The following is a 20074-nucleotide window of genomic DNA, read 5'->3' as shown; positions in this document are numbered from 1 at the left end:
CAAGATATTAGGGTTTGGATTTTCTTTTACACAACCATCATAAACTTTAAGAAAAACTCCTTCACTAGTAAGGAAAAGTGCTTAGCTTACTTGCACATTAGAAGGTTTGAGAAATTTTGGAAATTTGAGGAAGTTTTGACAGTTTTGGGACCATCTAGCTGTATGCGCCGCGACTGTGTAAAAATGCACTGAATGGTCGCGCCCAGTGCTCCGCGCCTCCTGCTCAGTGCGCCGTGCCTACAAATTGCAACGATTTTTTGCCCAAGATTCTCACTTTCTCACCAAATTTTCTCAATCTTGTTTCTCCTTTGCAAATGAGCTTATGACATGAAGGAATAGCTTATAGACGAAGAGCTTTTGAGATCTTGGCTCATGAAACCCACTTTTGTAATGTTGCAGACTTTGGCACTTTCACATAACTCTGTTTTTGCTTCCACTTTGATTTTTGGCTGAATGATGAAACTATTTCTATTTTTGCAGGGATGATTGGCATGTAATTTCGGTAAAGGATGACCAGGGCTGCGCCTGAAGCACCTCATGACTGAAAAACTTTAAAAATTACATATTTATTACAAACCATAAATTTGATGATTTCTTCTTCAAAACAGAGTTTTGAAGAAGAATCATGATCAAACATATGGACGATGAAATTTTGCAATGAAAACTGATTTTGAACCTCCCTCATGTGCCTGTGGACATTATTAGACCTTTTGAAGACGAAACCGTAGACCTAATGACTTAAATGACCCTTTTACTGACCAAGAGACCAAATAGGACTGTGAATGACTTTAAAATTGATTTTGATGTATAGAGACGGAGCAACAGATATATGACATGAGGGAGATGAGTGACAAGACCATTCCGTCAGAAAATTGATTCTCCTAATGGAATGCAAATGACTGGACTGAATGAGACACCTAAAAATGAGATGCAACAAAAGAGATTTTGATCACTGATGGAGGGCTGAACAGACCGACTCTAACATTGGCTCCAATGGTGATGGTAGCTCCTTGGAGGTGCCAAGAACTACAGATCTTTGGGTGAGTAGACAGTGCCTTCGTCCATTGGGCTATGGAGTCGATGACTTGACAAAACCACACAAGATTTGTTAACTCATTTATTGACTGAAAATTGGACTCAAAACTAAAATTGAAAACCATAATAAAACCAAACATGACTAAAACATAACTAACAAACCTACTCTAAGTGTTCTTTCACCCTCGATCAAGTGAAATGGAACAACCAATGCAACCATGTAAGCATCCTGGCTGCTATTCGAATTCTCCGCAAGTGCTCGCTTAGGAACAATAAGAGAAAACTACTAAACGACAACTCCCATGGAAAATCAGAATCAAGTTGACTGCTGATAAGCTTGCAAAGCATGAATTGACTGGATGACTTCAAGAATACTGTGAAAGGATCTTCATAAGCATCGCTATTGATTTCCATTAACACATTATTTCTCTTGTCCAAGTAATCTTCATAGCTGGATATTAAAATTTTCCTCACATCTGTGCTGTCTTTCTTTGATGATTGCAGCAAGCTGTCAAAAGGATCCTGAATTTTGTGAATAGCCAAACTCTGTTGCTGATTCCAAATAGAACAAAAATATTCTATATCAATCTCCTCATATGACTGCAAACTTTGATATGAGCTTTGTAATGCAAATTCTATTAAACAAGACAATGAAGGCAACTTTTGAATAAGATTATTATCAACATTCTTATCTGGAACATGGTTAGCAGATGGGGAAGCACTTTTACAACAAACATCATCCAACACACGAGCAATAGGATCATCAAAAATTTGTGAATACTTCTGCGATGTATCTAGAAACTGTATGACATCCTACTGGCTGTTCATCTTTTTCTTCAGAGATATTACGAAGATTCTGCCTTATAAACTGAAATGCTTAAAAAAAAAAGGGTACAAAATCCTCTTGCATCATTAAATCATGTATTTCGGCTGCCACACCTTCCTCTATAATCTGACCTTCATCCTCAAAATTAAAACTAAGAGATTGTTGATTTCCTACAGGCTGCTCACTTGAAGATTTACTATGCAATTTACCCTTCAAAAATTGAAATGATTCAAAACAGAAAGGTAGGGAATCATCCTGTATCGTTTGATCATATGTGCCATCTTCCATGTGTTCATGTGCAACTTGACAAGCAATGGATTTCGGGGACTACAAAGCTGAATATGAGAAGTCTGGAACAAGGTTTTCATTGCCCTCAAGATGGTCCAAATCAGGACTTGTTGACAACTGATTTCCGATTGCATGAACGTTGTCTTTGATGAATTGAAACAAAGCAAAACAAAAAGGCGAAGATCCTTCACTTACTTAAAAATTTGCTTCACTTTCCTCCACACTGTCATCGCTGATATGCATCATTTGATCATTGTACTCGAGCTGCTGTAAGTGAACTTCCTCCTCCCACAAACTAGCTGCTGATTTGTCTGCAAGATTAGCTTCTGTTTGGAGAACATAATCATCAGCATACTGATCAAACTGAGGCAAATCATCAGTATACAACACATCATCAAGCATACATGTCATATCAATAGATCTCTCTTCTCCAAGATGATCTACAAAACAATCATTATGACAACTAGGATAAGAAAGAAATTTTTTTGGAGCAGCCATTTGTTCTTCTTCAGTCAGCGAGCCATGGTCTTGAACATCATAATCATTCCTTACGGTGATCTTTTGCATCATCTCTTCCACTGCACTTACCAAAATGTCAAGTTTTACTTCTAGAGATGTCGATTTCTGCGGATCTATGTTTTTCGTCTCTTCTTCTTTCAACCTTGCCCTTCGGATCAGCAGATGAGCCTCTACATTTACTGCACTGTTCTGCATCTCTTCAACTGTTGCAACATTCCTTTCTCTCAGTTGAAACTCCATTTCTGGATCAAAGGCACCCGGATAGTGCAAGAGAGCAGATCTAGGAGGAGGCCTTATATCAACCGACATTGAATAATAAACTTGATTAAATCTGGCAGAAAATTGTTGTACTATCTCCCCTGGCAATCTTTTCTGCTGGTTATACTCTTCTATAATCAAGAAAGGGTTTTGTCTGATCACCCACCTGTCGAGGAAAACTTTGACGAACTGCTGGAAACCTGAGATGCTTGCATCAGGCAGGGTTTTGAACCAACTCTTGACTTTGCCTTGCAAAGAAAGAGCAAAAAGCCTTATACTGACATGCTCTTCATCAACTTTAAAAAGGTTAAGAAAAGTCTCAACATTCTGCACATGTTGCTCAACGTTGACATTCTTACATTCACCGTCAAATCTCGGCAAATATAGGTAATAATTTGCAGGGAAAGCATGGAGAACAGAAGGTAAAACAAGAGGTTTATACCTATCCGGGACTATAAAAGGTGTAGGAGTATATACAAGAGCTACAGGATCAGGTTTGTTTTCTTTAGGCTCATCACTCTGAAGAGAGTCATCATAAGATGTGGGAAAAGTAAGGAGGCCAGGATCAAAGGGAAACTCAGTATTTACACTTTTTGAATAGGTCGATTGAAGATTTTGATCACCTTCATCATACAACAAATTCTGAAAAACTTTCAGGACAACTTCAAGAACAACAAAGAAGTAATTTACAAGAAAGCAGACTAGATCCTGAATACCATTCCACTTTGGATACTTGAACTTTGTGTAAGATCCTTCCAATTTCTCAGAGAAAGAGTTAGTCCTCCAGTGGAGTCTCCACATTGAGTTGGAGTCACTAGGTGAATGATTTTAGCCTTCTTATGTCTGATTGTTGTCCACCATAAACCATCAGATCTAAATTGATACATGTACTAGGGTGATCGTTTAGATCAGATGTTCAGTTTATAAACTAGACCGGAGATTGACTGAAGCAACTTTTATCTACTTGTGCTAATGCAAAGCAAGAGCGTTTCGAAGGCTACTTGGCTAAATTCAGGCTCCGTCTGTAGTCTACAAAGCCAAACAATGAAAATAAACTTTCTTCCCCAGCGGAGTCGCCACTATGTAAGAGCCTAGATTTGCCTCGGGCTGAAAAGGAAAGTTTCTAGGTCCACATCAAACCACTCTCAGCCTCATAGCTAGCCCTACGAGGATAGGAGAGGGCTCTCTCTGGGTCAATCTCAACGAAAGATAATCGATGGGGCTTGAGATGACTGAAATATAAACTAATTTTAGGCTAGGTATGAAGTACAAGGATTTGTTTTGAGTTTTTTGGGGGTTTTGTTGGAAAAAGGGAAAGGCAAAATTTGGGTTCATGGATGAGGTTAGATTTTTGCAGAGGTCAGGTAGGGGCAAGATAGGTAGTAGTTTTGATGCTTTGGATTGAATGAATGGGTGGATCAAACTGTTGAGGAGCTAAGGAGGGCAAGAGGATCTCAAGAGTCCTCCTCAAACAAATGAAAACATGTAGAATTAAACAAAATTTCAAGGCAGAGCATAGCAGTCCAATGAATTCTACCTTAATCACTCATTTGTTTAATTGCAGAAGACAAGAGAAGGGAAAATGATACACATAAACATCAGTGAACTTAAAATTACTTAGAGAAAAACACCATCAAAACACAGAGCCACATGGATCCCAACAAGTGCTGCAAAACCCTAATCTTTCCTTAGCCAAAAATGCAGAAATCAAATGTACAATGGAGTGCCAAGCAATCCCAAGTATCAAACCATGAAAATGACTGAGAAATTACATAATATAGACAAGCCAAACCCATTCCCTTTCCTCTAGGGGTCGAGCTCATCATTCTAGGAGCTGTTTCAACCATATCTAAAAAAGGAACTGAAAAATAGGCAATGAAACAACTTGCCTCTATATGTTAGGAAACTGATTCATTCACTCACATTTCACCTTTTGGTGAATGAATATTCTAGAACAAGTAAAAATGTGACAATATTACATCATGGTAGATCAATAGTTACATCAAAAAGTAAAACTAGTCAAAACTGGGCGAATTTCTGAGCTGAAGAGTGAAAATGAGGACAAAATTCTCTATGCGCCGCGCCTGATTCTCTATCCATTGTGCCACTTTGGAGCTGATTTTGAGGCACTTCCCGAAGTCTAAATTGAGCCCAAGTGTCCTTTTTGGAAAGGTATACCTGTATAATTTCCAATACAAATGGAATTTTTCAATTTTGCCTCCATTTTCCCCTCGAAAAGTTAGTTCTCCCAACACTGCTTCCTATGTGTCAAAATAGGGGCAGTGAGGTCATTTTTTAGTGTTTTTGACCTCTTGAGGGCTCAAAACCTGCCCAAATTTCTGGCCATGCACAAGAAACCATAATGTTTCATGAAAAATCCAAAAATGTAATTTTTTGAGATTTTGAGCCCCCCAGCAAAAGCGAGCGCCACGTGGTGCGATGCATAGGGAGGAAAACCTTGTGTTAAAAATTTCTGTGTGTAGCGCCTTTTTTCAGACCCGTTTTGAGGGCCTTACCGGTGTCCAAATTGGGTGAAAGATGGCTTGTTGGAAAGGTATTTGAGTATAATTTCCAAAACAACTTTAATTTTTCAATTTTGAGTTCATTTTCCCTGTCAAAAGTCAAATCGACCAAGACTGGTTAAAATGTGCCAAATGAGGTTGCCTTAGGGCAGAGTGCTGTTGTAGTCAATTTTTGAAGGTCTTTCTCAACTAAAAATTGAGCTCATGATAGCTCATTGGAAAGATATTTGTGTCTAGTTATCGTTTGACTCATCAATCAAGTCATTTGGCCAACTAGGCTAGGAGAAAACGTTATTTTTCCAAGGTCACTTCAAAGGTGCATCAATTCTCCTGAGGCAACTGTATTTTTGACATTTATCTAAAACCATGACACCTGTGTAAAAAGTGAAGGATTTTTTCCTTCCTTGGCATATTGGGGACAAAAAACTCTCTCATTTTTTCCACGTTCATCTTTTCTTGCTCAGAAACATCATTTGAGAAAAACCTACCCCGATGTGTGGAACATGGGATTTGTCGAAATGAATCGAAATGAAGGGGATAAGGGGCTTCTAAATTCTTGAGAAAATTTTTGAAAGTAGGAGGGATGTTAGGAAGTAGGGGAAAGTGGAATTTCAGAGATTGAGTGAGGGGAAGGGGTCCAAAAGGGCTAAACACAGGCCTAACCTAGGAAATGTCAAGTTGTAGCAAGAAACTAGGGTTTGTGCAAAAATGAGGAATTTGAGGGATCTCCGTGATGGGAAGTGTTTAATAAGGTACATTATGGATATGGGAAGGTATATGAACATCAGGATACAAGTTTTACCGGTGATTTTACCATCCAAGAGAAATTGCCTTCAAAACCCTAGGAGAGGGGAATGACCTTACCTAGGCGCAATTGAAGCATGAAAAAGGCATAAAATAACCCAGTGGAACTTGGCATGATGATGAAAACCCTTTGAATTATGGTAAACTCCGTCGAATGGTGACATGAAGCTCTTGGGACAACCATTAGGGTTTGGGAATTTTTAACAAGGGTTTGCGATAATTAGGACTAGGGATTTGGGAAAATGGGAATTGGGGATAGGTATGACTAAATATGGGAGTTAGGAAATGGGTGATAAGCTAAAAAAATAAATGGAGGAATGAAAAGTGAAGGAGTGGTAGAAGGCAGCAAAATGACAAGTACAAAACCCTAGGCAATGGATTTTGAGAGATTGCAAGATATTAGGGTTTGGATTTTCTTTTACACAACCATCATAAACTTTAAGAAAAACTCCTTCACTAGCAAGGAAAAGAGATTAGCTTACTTTCACATTAGAAGATTTGAGCAATTTTTGAAATTTGAGGAAGTTTTGACAGTTTTGGGACCCTCTGGCTGTATGCGCTGCGCAGCTCGCCCAATGTGCCGTGCCTCACCAATGTGCCGCCTGTGTAAAAATGCACTGAATGGCCGTGCCCAGTGCACCGTGCCTCCTGCTCAGTGCGCCATGCCTCACCAGTGCGCCGCGCCTCCTGCTCAGTGCGCCGCGCCTACAACTTGCAACGATTTTTAGCCCAATATTCTCACTTGCTCACCAAATTTGCTCAATCTTGGTTCTCCTTTGAAAATGAGCTTATGACATGAAGGAATAGCTTATAGACCAAGATCTTTTGAAATCTTGGCTCATGAAACCCACTTTTTTAATGTTGCAGACTTTGGCACTTTCAAATAACTCTGTTTTTGCTTCCACTTTGATTTTTGGCTGAATGATGAAACTTTGTCTATTTTTGCAGGGATGATTGGCATGTAATTTCGGCAAAGGATGACTAGGGCTACGCCTGAAGCACCTCATGACTGAAAAACTTTAAAAATTACATATTTATTACAAACCATAAATTCTGTTTTGAAGAAGAATCATGATCAAACATATGGACGATGAAATTTTGCAATGAAAACTGATTTTGAACCTCCCTCATGTTCCTGTGGACATTATTAGACCTTTTGAAGACGAAACCCTAGACCTAATGACTAAAATGACCCTTTTGCTGACCAAGAGACCAAATAGGACTGTGAATGACTTTAAAATTGATTTTGATGTATAGACACAGAGCAACAGATACATGACATGAGGGAGATGAGTGACAAGACCGTTCCATCGGAAAATCGATGCTCCTAATGGAATACAAATGACTGGACTGAATGAGACACCTAAAAATGAAATGCAACCAAAGAGATTTTGATCACTAACGGAGGGTTGAACAGACCGAATCTAACAGGTTGCATTTATGATTTCCTAGCTATTTTTGGCATGCATGGTATGTGCATGTGTGTATTTGGTTCTCTTGTTGTCATTGGCATGGGTTTTTATAGGTTTTGGCAGTGGTTTTTAGCAATGCCTTTCCATTTCCAGATAGCCATGGTGTGATGGGATTCTTTCTTGGTTGAGCTCTGGATTGTCGGAAAGTTTTGGATCTGGGTGAGGTGGTCTTAGGAAAATCCCAAGGGTTGGGGGAAGAAATGGTCTTCTCCGAGAAGCCCTCAACAGGTGGGTGGAGACAGGAAAATTCCTCAAGGGATGGTGAAGGAATTCTAATGCATCCAAGCTCGGTTTGGTTTTGTGATCTCAGAGCCAATTTAGGTGAGACCACAGTAGTGTGAGGGTGGAAGTGGTTTAAACTCTAGATTCCCTTTGTTTTTTATGGATTGGTTTATCCCATGAGATCCCACATTCATGCTTGGAATATGTTACAAGGTGATTAGCTGAAAGACATATTTGGTTTAGCCCAATCTATGGTTGGGTGGTGCATGGAAGTCCCTGACTTCGTTGGCCTTCACATATGTCAATAAGAGCTAAGTTCCTATTTTATTTCATGAGTAAATGTACTTGTTATTATGTGGCTTTAATGGTTGTTCTATCATTGTTATTTATTTGGTTATATGTTGGTTATAAGCATGGTTATATGAAAAATCTAAGTATGGATCTTATCACATTTCATTCAATGAATTTCTGGTTAATGAATGCATGACCTAATTGGTGTTATGACAACTATTGTGAGAAGGCATAAATCCTTCTTGTTAAACCTCAGATAATTTTTCAGATCCTTATGTTCAGATATGCACTCATGATCTGTAGGTTTCATGTTCCTCATGTGTTTGAAAAAATGTCAATCCTAATTGGGAGAGATCAGGTCAAGTCCTGGTTTAGGTTTTGGTTTGGAAGCCTTGTTTCTATGTGATTCATTATTTCTAGAAATTTCACTGAGTTCTAGGTAGGGGCCTGAGTCCTATCCCTAAAAAAGTGGCTCAGAATTTAGGGTTCCTAGCATAGAATTGACTGAAAAAGTCCATTGTCATTAGGAAGCAAGCCTATGGGAGTGATTGGAAGGTTACAGTCACTTGGAGGCCTTGGAAAGGGAGTGAATGAGGCTCTAGGTCAGTGAAAAAGAGATTTTGATTAGGGGTTGGACACCTAGAGGAGTTGGGTTGCTCCTAGAGGTCCTGTGGCACATGAGGGAGGTTAGTGAAGTCTTAAGTTATCGAATCCATTTCCTTAAGGTCATATAAGAGGTTGAGTCTTATCATAGTAACCCTAAGCTCATGTTTGCCCTGGGAAAATCGATGAAAGTGGGTAAATGTGGGAATAGGTGGTTACACGAAGGCTTTTCCTCTCTCTACGATTGGTCCTAATTTCAGATTGTCTTTTCCTTTGCCAATTTGAGAGATTTTGTAAGATGACTGCATTGATCTTAGCTTGCCTTTCCCAGGCTCTTACCAACCTCTCATTATCGGCCTTAAAGCTCCTCACCTCATCCTGAAGGCTTCTCAAGGTGTCCATCCAATCTGGGGACTGGTTCTCTTCCCCTTGCCCAACTGATCTCTCTTATTCGTTGGTTTTGACTCCATCACTACCATGTTGGGATTGATCGAAACTATACTTGATCATTCCGGTTCTCATCGCTGTAACTTTTCTCTGTTATTTTACTTGTGATGTGTCTTTAATCACACACATTGTTAGACATTTTAAAACAACATTAAGACACAAAATCAGGATCATGAGCTTGCATTCATGGATTTATCACGGGGAATCTTGTGGTAACAAAACAACCATGTTAATATAGAAGCAATTTACAAATCATATGAAACAGAAATTAAATCATGCAATTGTTAAATAATTAATAATAACAATGTATTCACAACCGTAATCTTGCTCCCATCGAAGTGTTAGTCATACGCAAACTTATCTTAGTACAATTTTATTAACAAGCAGTAGGTACAAAACTTCCATGTTGGAACTTTTCGGAACTATACTTGATCATTCCAGTTCTCATCACTGTAACTTTTCTATGTTATTCTTCTTGTGATGTGTCTTCAATCACACACATTGTTAGAGATTTTAAAATAACATTAAGACACAAAATCAGGATCATGAGCTTGCATTCATGGATTTGTCATGGGGATTCCGGTGGTAACAAAACAACCATGTTAATGTACAAATGATTTACAAATCATATGCAACAAACATTAAATCATACATTTGTTAAATAATTAATAATAAAAACGTATTCACATCTGTAATATTGCTCCCATCAAGGTGTTATCATCCACTAACTTATCTTAGCACAATTCTATTAAGAAGCAGCAGGTACAGACTAGACTGACTCAGTACCATAATTACTGACTAAAACTTCCTCTATTTCTCATGATGAATCCCATCTAGTCCAAGTAAAACCTGGATGCTCTAATACCACTTTGTAATGTACTTTATCCCTTCGTTTCACATTGAGGAATGGGGTAATAGGTTTTTTTTCCCGACTGTCCTATGAGCTGCGGTTTAGGACCCTCTAGACACCTCGACTCTTAACTTGAGACTCACCCACCTGAATCTGATTTCCTGGATGATGTTTCATGTTTTTGAGACCCTCAAAACATATTGAGATTTCAATTTAAGGTTCCCCCTATAATCCAATCTGCCTAGCTGACGCGTCACGACTCTGTGACAATGGACAACTCTCTCACTAATGGCCTGTCATGTTGGTGTGGTTCATTCCACCTATATTCCATCCATCCTGATACCTGGATCTCCCGATATTGCTTCTACTGTTGTTACGGGCTTTTGGTGTTCTGGGATGCCATGTAATCCTCCATGTGCTATCCAAAAGTGTCCCTATGGCCCCACCACCCCGACACCTGTATGTCACTATGATTGGGTAACAACCCAAGTGATAGAGACATTCTTCGTCAACCAGTGTACCATCAACTGACAATCCCTGGTGCCTGTGATTTCCCAAGTATTCAACTTGCTGATTTTATGGGGTTTTTGACCTCCAGGGTCTAACTGTTGCCCAAGTGATGGCATGCCAATGTCATCCAACCACATGTTGACCTACGAGAGGTTCATGTGTCATCCATATGTGGCTCTTGTAGTCACCCAAGTCTCTGAATTTCTTGCCACGTGCCCTTCAAGATGTCATGCTAACATCATCTCCACTCTAACGATGGGATGCCACGTATCCAGGCTATGAAGAATGAATGATCCCTTAGTGATAGGGCTCACATAATGAATGCGAACCCTCAAACCTAAAACTATTTAAAACATCATTTTCCCAATTCCCCGAGGTTTTGACCTACTGGGCTTCCAAGGTGGACACCTCTGGAAAGTTGCTCGCCCGACAGATTTGGGTGACGGAGAAATCATTGTCATCATCTCCCGAGAGAATCTCAACCCTAATTTTAAATTATCCTCTGGATTTAGACTCTACAACTTTTATGCCCCATCCATTTGACCAATCACGTGAGGGGAATATGGTTCCAACAATCAGAAGCCTCGCTTAACTAAGGTTTTAACTGTTCAAAGGATAAGGTTAGCCCAACTTCCCCTATAAGTTCATGGCATCACTCCTCTGTGTTGCAACAATGCTATCCTCCTAATTCCTGCCATGACTCGGTCAAAGGATATCGACTCTGCTTCATGAAGTGTCTTAGATGGGGAGCTCTACAGCCTTCCCAGTTACAAACTTAGACATCGCATTGGCTTCCTTGAACTAGCCTTACCGGTTATGGATCTTTCTCAGGGGTTTGGTAGACTCCAAGACATGCTTCATAGTTTCATAACAATGCCCTTGATTATGTAGGGTGATTTATGACATTATCCCTCTTGAGCTTGAGTAACATATTCTCTAGCGAGTTCCTAAACCACGACTATTCCCTTCCCACTGCGAGGGAATGCCACCCAGGATGGCATAGGTGCCCCTACATGGTCTGTGTACCATATGTTTGGTGTAGACTCCTGAGAGGTTCCTATCTCGCCTGCCATGCCTCAACAGTACCAGACCATATGCAGGGCATGCAGACAACTCCATGTTGATATATAGAGCCATCAGGTGCCTTAGTAGCCACCCTAAGACGCCAACAACAACTATCCAACCTACTAAAAATGCAAGGTTGAAGGACATTCATGTAAAGTTGGTGGCTCAATTGATACCAGGGAAAAACTCTCTTTGACATTAATTCAGTGCTTGTCATGCAACACAATAAATTGTAACTTAACAACAAAGGATGCACAACGAGTACAAACCCTACTATAAAAATGGTCTTCCGTGTAATATTCATATTAATAAAAAAAAGTCTTAGAACCAACTATTCTTCAAGTGTTAATATAAGTTCTCATGGCTCAGTCGTGATTTGTAAAGAGTTCTGTCTCTTTCTTAATATGTTATTTATATACTATTTACATACCATTAAACATGTATGTAGATCCATGCTCATCATATAATTATGGCTTAATATTTTATTACCATGCAATATGTTATGCTTCTCATACATTAGATGTTCTATGTCTATCATTAGCACTCATTACACACATGTCAGCCTTCAACTTTCACACACATGCATCTGTATATTTATTGCACACACACACGCGCGCGCACACGCACATGCACACACACACACACACACGCACACAAGCGTGCGCGCACACACACACACACATATATCACATTAACATATCCCCATAGGGATGAAACACATAGGCAAGTAAAACCGACACAATGCAGTTCCTGAATCTAGAAAACAACACCATGATTCATCAAAAGATAAAAAACATACACAAATACTTATCTTTATTAACATATCTCCACAGGGATGAAACACATATCCAAGTAAAATCAACACAATGTAGTTCCTAAATCTAGAACACAACAATATGATTCATCAAAAGATAAAAAACATACACAAATACTTATCTTTAAGCGTACATGGAAACTAAGTATGGGACAAGGAATCTTCACCCAACCGTAGACAATTGCAGCCACACTTACTTGCAGTTGTCACCCCTATGTTAGATTCCAAAGTCTGGGGTGAATGCTTGCTTTTGGGACTAGCACACCAACTATCACTGATTTCCAGGACCCCAGAGGACTTCCTTCCTCAATCCCACCAACTGAAAACTACTTGCTTGGTCAACACCGGGAATCTAGAGGTGCCCAACCTCACCTCCAAGTGCTCACATAGTGATTCACCCCCTTTTAGGGAGTCCAAAATCCACTGTACCATTAGGGAAGTAACCACATGCCTTCATTCTTGTCTTCCTCAACTTTTGCTTCAGGATGGTCTCTACCAAAGCTATTACAGGGCTCCAAAGTTTTCTATCTCAACCCACAACCTCAAGGGGACCCAAAATATTACAGGGCTCTAGAGACCTCTGTCTCAACCCACAACCTCAAGGGACCCAAGTTGTTACAGGGCTCCAGGGATTCTATCTCAGCCCACATCCTCTAAAGTCCCCAAGCTGCTATTAGGCTCCAAAGTCTAGAAAATCAACCCATAGCCTCCAAGGATCAAGATTCAATCCCCTTCTCTTCTCTTCTCTTCAGCGCTGCCTGCTGGAAGCTTGGGCTGAATCCTCCTTTTGTTACCACTCTTCATCTTTCTCCCTATCTTATTCTATCCTCTTATGTGTCTCTTTTTTCTTCTGAACCTCCCTTTTGATCCCGTGTCTCCAAATTTTCTTGGCCTTTCCCTCGGTCACCATTACTGCTATGTCCTTTCTGGTCTATAGTGAGCAGTCCCTCCATATAAGTCTTGTCCTTTTTTCTTATGGTTACTTCTCAAGCAATATGGCCCTGCATACTTCCTATTGCAGTTCATTTAATTTTAGGATCTCCTTCAATAATTCATGCTCCAACCAACCTTTAATGGCTTTCCTTCATTTCAGGTTTCTTCTTTGGACAATAAACCACAACGTCCTAAGTGAGATTCCTCCTCCCCAGCTTTAGAATATGTGTTCCTTGAATGAGTATCCCCCTTCTTTTATTATAATTGTTGCAAAATATTTTATGATATATTTAAAATGCAGCGTGTACGAGGAATTTAGGTGGGGGCTTTATCAGTCCCCTCCCCCTTGAGGGAACACCACCCTTAGTGTTCAATTTCCCATATACAACATTGGATCACAATGCAACACATATTGTTTTATGGAGCTTTATACCCACAACTCTATATAGTATTTACAATTATACATACTTGCTTTAACCGTCAAACAAGAAAGGATAATCAACTTTCATGGCATCAACCATTTCTGACATGGCCTCCTCTGGCCCAAATTTTTTCCACTACACCTTGACTTGCTCTATGGCTCCAGTCTAGAAGGCACATTGGATCTGGTTGGAACCCTCCTTTTGGTTCCATATGTAGCACAAACCAAAAAAATCACATTATTAGAATCATGTACATAACTTTTAAATAAATAAACATGAAAAACATAACGAATTCTAATTGATGGAGGTAAGGCCAGTTTATATGCTACTGGTCCTATCCTTTCAAGGATTTAAAATGGCCCACAATATCATGGTGCGAGCTTGGCACATGCCCCCATCCTTAGGGAACTATTTTTGGGTTTAATTCTTACATAAATGTGTTCTCCAACTTGGAACTCCCTGTGAACCTTATTCTTATCTACATATATTTTATGTATATCCTATACCACTTTTAGATTTTGCCTTATGATCCAAACTTGTTGCTCCATATCTTTAAGCATATCAGGTCCTACATGGACCCTAATAATTGGATCACTCTAGGTAATAGGAGTATTACATCTCTTTCCATGTAATGCTTCAAAGGCGATCGTCTTTATGGATTCTCAGTACCCATTGTTGTATTCAAATTCGACAATTGGAAGATAGTCTTCCCATTTATTGGGTTGATGCATCATGTACATCCTCAACATGTCCTCAAGGATCCGACTGGTCCTCTTTGTTTGCCCTGCCTATTTTTGGATGATAGGCAGTACTGGATGCTAACTACGTTCCCAAACTTGTAAACAGTTCCTTACAAAACATGGAAGTAAATATAGCATATTTGTATAACACCACCTTCTTGGGGATGCCATGTAGCCTTACAACCTCTTTTATGAAAATTTGTGCTATATCACTAACAAAATTGGTGGATTTGATGCCACAAAATGAGCTACCTTGCTAAGCTTTTCAAACACTACCATGATTGCGTCATGCTACTTTGCTGTTTTGGGCAATCCCGTAATAAAATCCATAGAGATCACCTCCTACTCCCATTCTAGAATAGAGATAGGTTATAACAACCCCACTGGGTGCTTGCATTCGACCTTTACTTGTTGGCATTCCATGCATTTTTTCACGAAGTATGCTTTTTCGTTCTTCAACTTCGGCCAGTAATAATATCTTTTGATGGATGTAAGGGTATTTTGATACCCTGATATCCTAAATAGGGTTTTGCATGTAATTCTCTCATTATCCATCTTTTTACCTCATCATTGTTAGGCACATAGATTATGCCTTTAAATATGACTAAGTCATCCTTAGCGAGGTGGTATTCCCCTTCCTCACCACCTTGTTGCAACCTTTCCTTGATTCATTTGTAGGTTTCATCCTACTGTCTAGTGATTTTGTTCCTTTCTTCCATATTTGTTGCATATGAGCTTATTGTTTCCAACTGATTCACTTGGATTCTCCTTCTCAAGGCATAAAAAAAATTGTTTTCCTTGCCTTTTATGTACCAATTTGGCTTGCCTATCATTCAACTTCGAACGTCCAAATAAATATTTGAGCCCACTATGGTTTGACATGAATGTGATCTTTCAACCAAGGAGATAGTGCCTCCGCATTTTTAAATCGTGAATGATGGAAGCCAATTCCAAATCACGCGTCACATTATTTTCCTCATGTTTATTTAATTTTTTGGACTCATAGCACACAACTTTCCCTTCCTGCATTAATTCTCCACCAAGTCCCTCCTTGTAGGCATCGATAGTTACCACAAAATCCTTGCCAGGATCCAAGATTCTCAACACTAGTGTTGGCGAGAATTTGCTTTAACTGCTCAAAGCTTTTCGTACATTGTGCAGTCACTTAAATCTTTTACCTTTTCGCTGTAAGGCTATAATGGGGTGTCCTATTTTGGATAAGTTCTGAATGAACCTCCTATATTATCCTGCAAATCCCATGAAGGATATCATTTCATCGACGTTCTTTGGAGTTGGTCACTCCCTTATGGATTTGACCTTATTAGGATCAACTAATACACCTTCCTTGGAGATGATGTGCCCTAAGTAGTGTACCTATGGATGGAAGAAGTCACACTTACCAAGCTTTGCATAGAGATTATTTTCTCTCAACAGTTACAACACAACCACCAAGTGTTGTTCACGTTCTTCTTCCATTTTTTAATAAACCATTTGTCATCCACAAATACAATGAAAAACTTGTCCAAGTACAGTCATAACACCCTGTTCATCAGGCACATGAATGTGGTAGAGGCGTTACTAAGCCCAAAGAGTACCACTACGAATTCATAGTGCCCATGTATTGTTCTAAAAGAATTATGAATTTCCTCCTCCTTGATTCTTACTTGATGGTAGCGTGAACTCAAGTCAATTTTGGAGAATATTTATGCTCCCCTTAACTGGTCAAAGAGATCATCAATTCTTGGTAATGTGTAATTTCTCTTGATGGTGTTGTGGCCAGCAACAACCCCCCTTTTTATTTAGTATTAGTAATAACACCAAATAAATGGGGACCCTTCTAAAAATAAAAAACTAGCACTTAGAATTCCATTTTAATAAAACACACTATCATAAACTTAAGATTCTTATCTTTCCTCGCTTTTTGCGCATTTAAATTTAAGTATTAAAGCTTCCCTATAAAGAATTGCAATGTTACCATAAAATCTAGGAAAAACATCTGCAAACGTAAAGTCTTAAGTATTATGAAAAGTCTCAAATAAAATCGTTCTCTTAATGATGAACATCGCATCGCAAAAGGGTAATGGAGGGCATCATATATAAAGAAATTGTCAGAATTGCGAAAACGAGATGATGCGAGATCGCGAGCCACACAGATTCATCGCATATCGCAGATCCATATATCGCAGCGCCACCTGAGATAAAACGTCCCGATATTGCAAAATGCGATAAAGCATCTCGCAAATCGCATCTCGCAGTCGCATAATGGAACAAATGATTGTTAACGAAAAAGGATTAGCGATATTGCGAAGCAAATCGCAAAATCACTTTATCGCAAATGAAAAGGGCTCATAGTTCGATGAAATATTTCTCGTCATCAGATATTGAGTTATGGGCATTAATGTCAACTTAGTGGTTTATTGATGGTTATTTATGAGAAATGATTTAGATCTGACCAAAAGGGTTATTTCACGCAATGTGATATATTTGATGTGATTTTAAAATTAAGAGCTTTCCCGTCACCTTATTGTTTACCATCATTCATTATCTTTCTTATTGTATCTTAGTTCTCTACTTGTGAACTTACAGGAGCGGTACGCAGAACAATACACAAAGCAGTGCAGAGAACGTGATGGGGAAGAAAGGAAAAGCTGCGGTATCTGAAAAATCAGAGATGACTCCATTATTCACGGACACCACCTGTACCAGTGAAGCAGGGATATCTACTTGGTAAGGCATGTATAGACTACTGGAGGAAGAAAACCCAAGAGTCATGGAGGTTACAGCTACGGTAGATGGACGCGGGTCATCCGAAGCATCACTTACAGAGCTTGCATGCTCATTCCTGCACCGTATCGCAGCAAGGCCAAAATTAATTCCCTATACAGATATGGTTAAATGGGTGATATACCATTCTGAGATAATAGATAGGAAATTCAAGGCGCGAAACCAAAAGTTATAGGGTCATTTACCCCACAGAATTTAAGATGCATGTATCATTTGCCAGAGCCACAGGATAGCTATAACAAACAGTTCGTGGAGTAATTCGCCAAAGAGAACGAAGATTTGGTGGTATGCACCTAAAGCTGGTCAGTGAAGGAAGAGTCGTTAAAGAAGGACAAAAATGGTATGTATAGCACTAGTTCCCTCTCTTCTCCGTATTGTTTCGCTGCTGCAATGTTATGTAGGCTATTCGGAAAACCTGATATCAATAAGTTTTCATCCGAGTGGCTACCCCTACTGGATGCGGCCACCAACGCCACTATAATGGACTAGGACCAAATATTGTCTGATAACTTAGCCTCTGCTATTTGGAAATATCAGACTAAAAGGAGTTTTTCTCAGAGGTTTTATCCTCCCTTCTTTCTAGCTTCCTATGTCATGGATGCTATTTGTTTTGTTTCTAAATTTCCTCTCATGGGTTGGAAATGGAGGGTAAAAATTCTCTTACCCATTCAAGTCTACCATAAGGAACTGTGGGATTCTAAGTTCACCCCATATTTTTATAAAATCTGCCATGGAGTTATGCTACCCATTCACAAGATGTTGTATAATACAGAAGCCCCAAGATTTTCTCCTGAAGCCGAAGTTGATATTCTCCCTGTGGGAAGATGGTTCAAAGAAGAAATTTTCACTTATATCAGGGTATTCAGAAGCATTGCCTCTCCTCATATGCTTCCCTTGTATGTTTTTGACAAATTGATGGCCCGGGAAATAGCCTACCAAACCTGTGGGGTTGGGGGAATGAGCAGAGAACTTAAGGACAAGAAAAAGAACATCTGGTCGAAAGTCCCTGTAGTCTATGGAGCTTTTGCATTGTTTGATCTAGGTCATGCTTTCAGGGAAGTAGACAACATGTTGAGTCTACGATTGCCTAAGTTCCCAGGGAGACAGTTTGATCCCTTTGATGTGACAAAGAATTTTACCACGACGGTTAAAATAAAGGTGTTCACTAAGGAAGATGATCTCTTCGACGACATTTTCTAGAAGAAGAGCACACTCAAAGACATCTTACACATGGCCCAAATCCAGTTTGGCCCAATAGAACTCCAAGAGTTTAAACTCTCTAGAGAACGAAGATTGATAAATGTCCCATTGGACTAATTGCGTGTAGAACCAATGAGGGAACCCACTCCCAGCATTAGCATGAGTGGAAGCTCGTGGCAAGACAAGTCTAAATATAAGTCTGAAAGAGAATTGCCAGAAAGGTCTAGATGGTCATAGAGTGATCACAACAAGAGTGAAGGATCAGTCAGGGATACTGCCCAATCCAAGGATAATCCTAAGCAGCAAGTGCTGTCACCAAAATAGGTGGAAATTCCTGCTCCCCTCATCCAGCCAACAAATCCATTAAGAACAGAGCTGGAGAAAGAATGGGAAAAAGTTCATGAATTGATCAACATGGAGGAGGAAAACATAGAGACACCAAAGAATCCAACACATACAACCACAAAAATGGTGATTGAAATAGTTGTTAATGCTCAAGAAACTGAGCACATTCCCATAGCTCCGTCATTTGAAATTATACTAAAGATAGAGGAAATCCCTCCTCTAGATGTGTTTTATAGTCCGCAGCACAAAGCTGTGGTCAGGAGACAGAGAAAGAAGTGAAAACTAGACAACATGCTCTCACCTGAAGCAGAGCCGCTGGATGTCCTTTGGAAAGACCCTACCACTAATCCGACAGAGAATCTCACTAGATTATCCCAAACCGCAGGAGGTTATTCTTCTGCTACTATTGACAAAGTATCCGAAGTTCAACTATTGCTTAAAGATAAAGAGGATAAAATCCTATTTTTGCAGCAACAGTTACAACAGGCCAACGTTAGCCGGGAAGCAGAAGAAAAATTGGTGAAGTTACAACAAGACTTCCAGCAAATGCAGCTGGGTTATCAAAGCAATCTGGTCGAAAAAGAACAACATTTACAGGCCACGTTAGAAATTCACAAAGATGACCCTAAAGTCGCAAAATTTGTCACAAAAGCCCTTGTCCTGAATGATCAACTCTTGCAACAACAGGAAATGCTTTGCCAAAGAATATCGCAATGAAACTCTCACTGCGAAATGAGTGACAAAATCACAAGTCAAGTCGTAGATTTGCGACTTGATTATGATTTAATTTATAAGAAAGTTTTTGACTATTTGAATTGGCAGGAATCAGAGGAAGAAATAGGGTTGCCCAAGATCAATGAATCCCACAAAGAAATGTTGTTTAATAAATGGGATGCACAGATCAAAAAAGCAGAACAGGCAGTGAAAGAAGCAGTGACAGCAGAAAGCAATATCATTGACTGTGTCAATGAAAATATGCACAAAGTCAACCTAATATCGGAAACCACTCCAGGATTTCTCCCAAAAACACAGTGACTACAAACGAGTTGGAGACATAAAGCTGAAGAAAAGGCAAAGTCAATCAACAAGTTAACTAAGTTAAAATGGGACACTTACTGGCAATA

The sequence above is a fragment of the Pinus tabuliformis genome, chromosome 9, assembly GCF_031772625.1.
Source record: "Pinus tabuliformis cultivar Carrire ecotype Pingquan chromosome 9, CPIR1, whole genome shotgun sequence".
Taxonomy (NCBI): Eukaryota; Viridiplantae; Streptophyta; class Pinopsida; order Pinales; family Pinaceae; genus Pinus; species Pinus tabuliformis.
The sequence above is the reverse complement of the archived record's forward strand: the minus strand, read 5'-3'. Positions refer to the sequence as shown.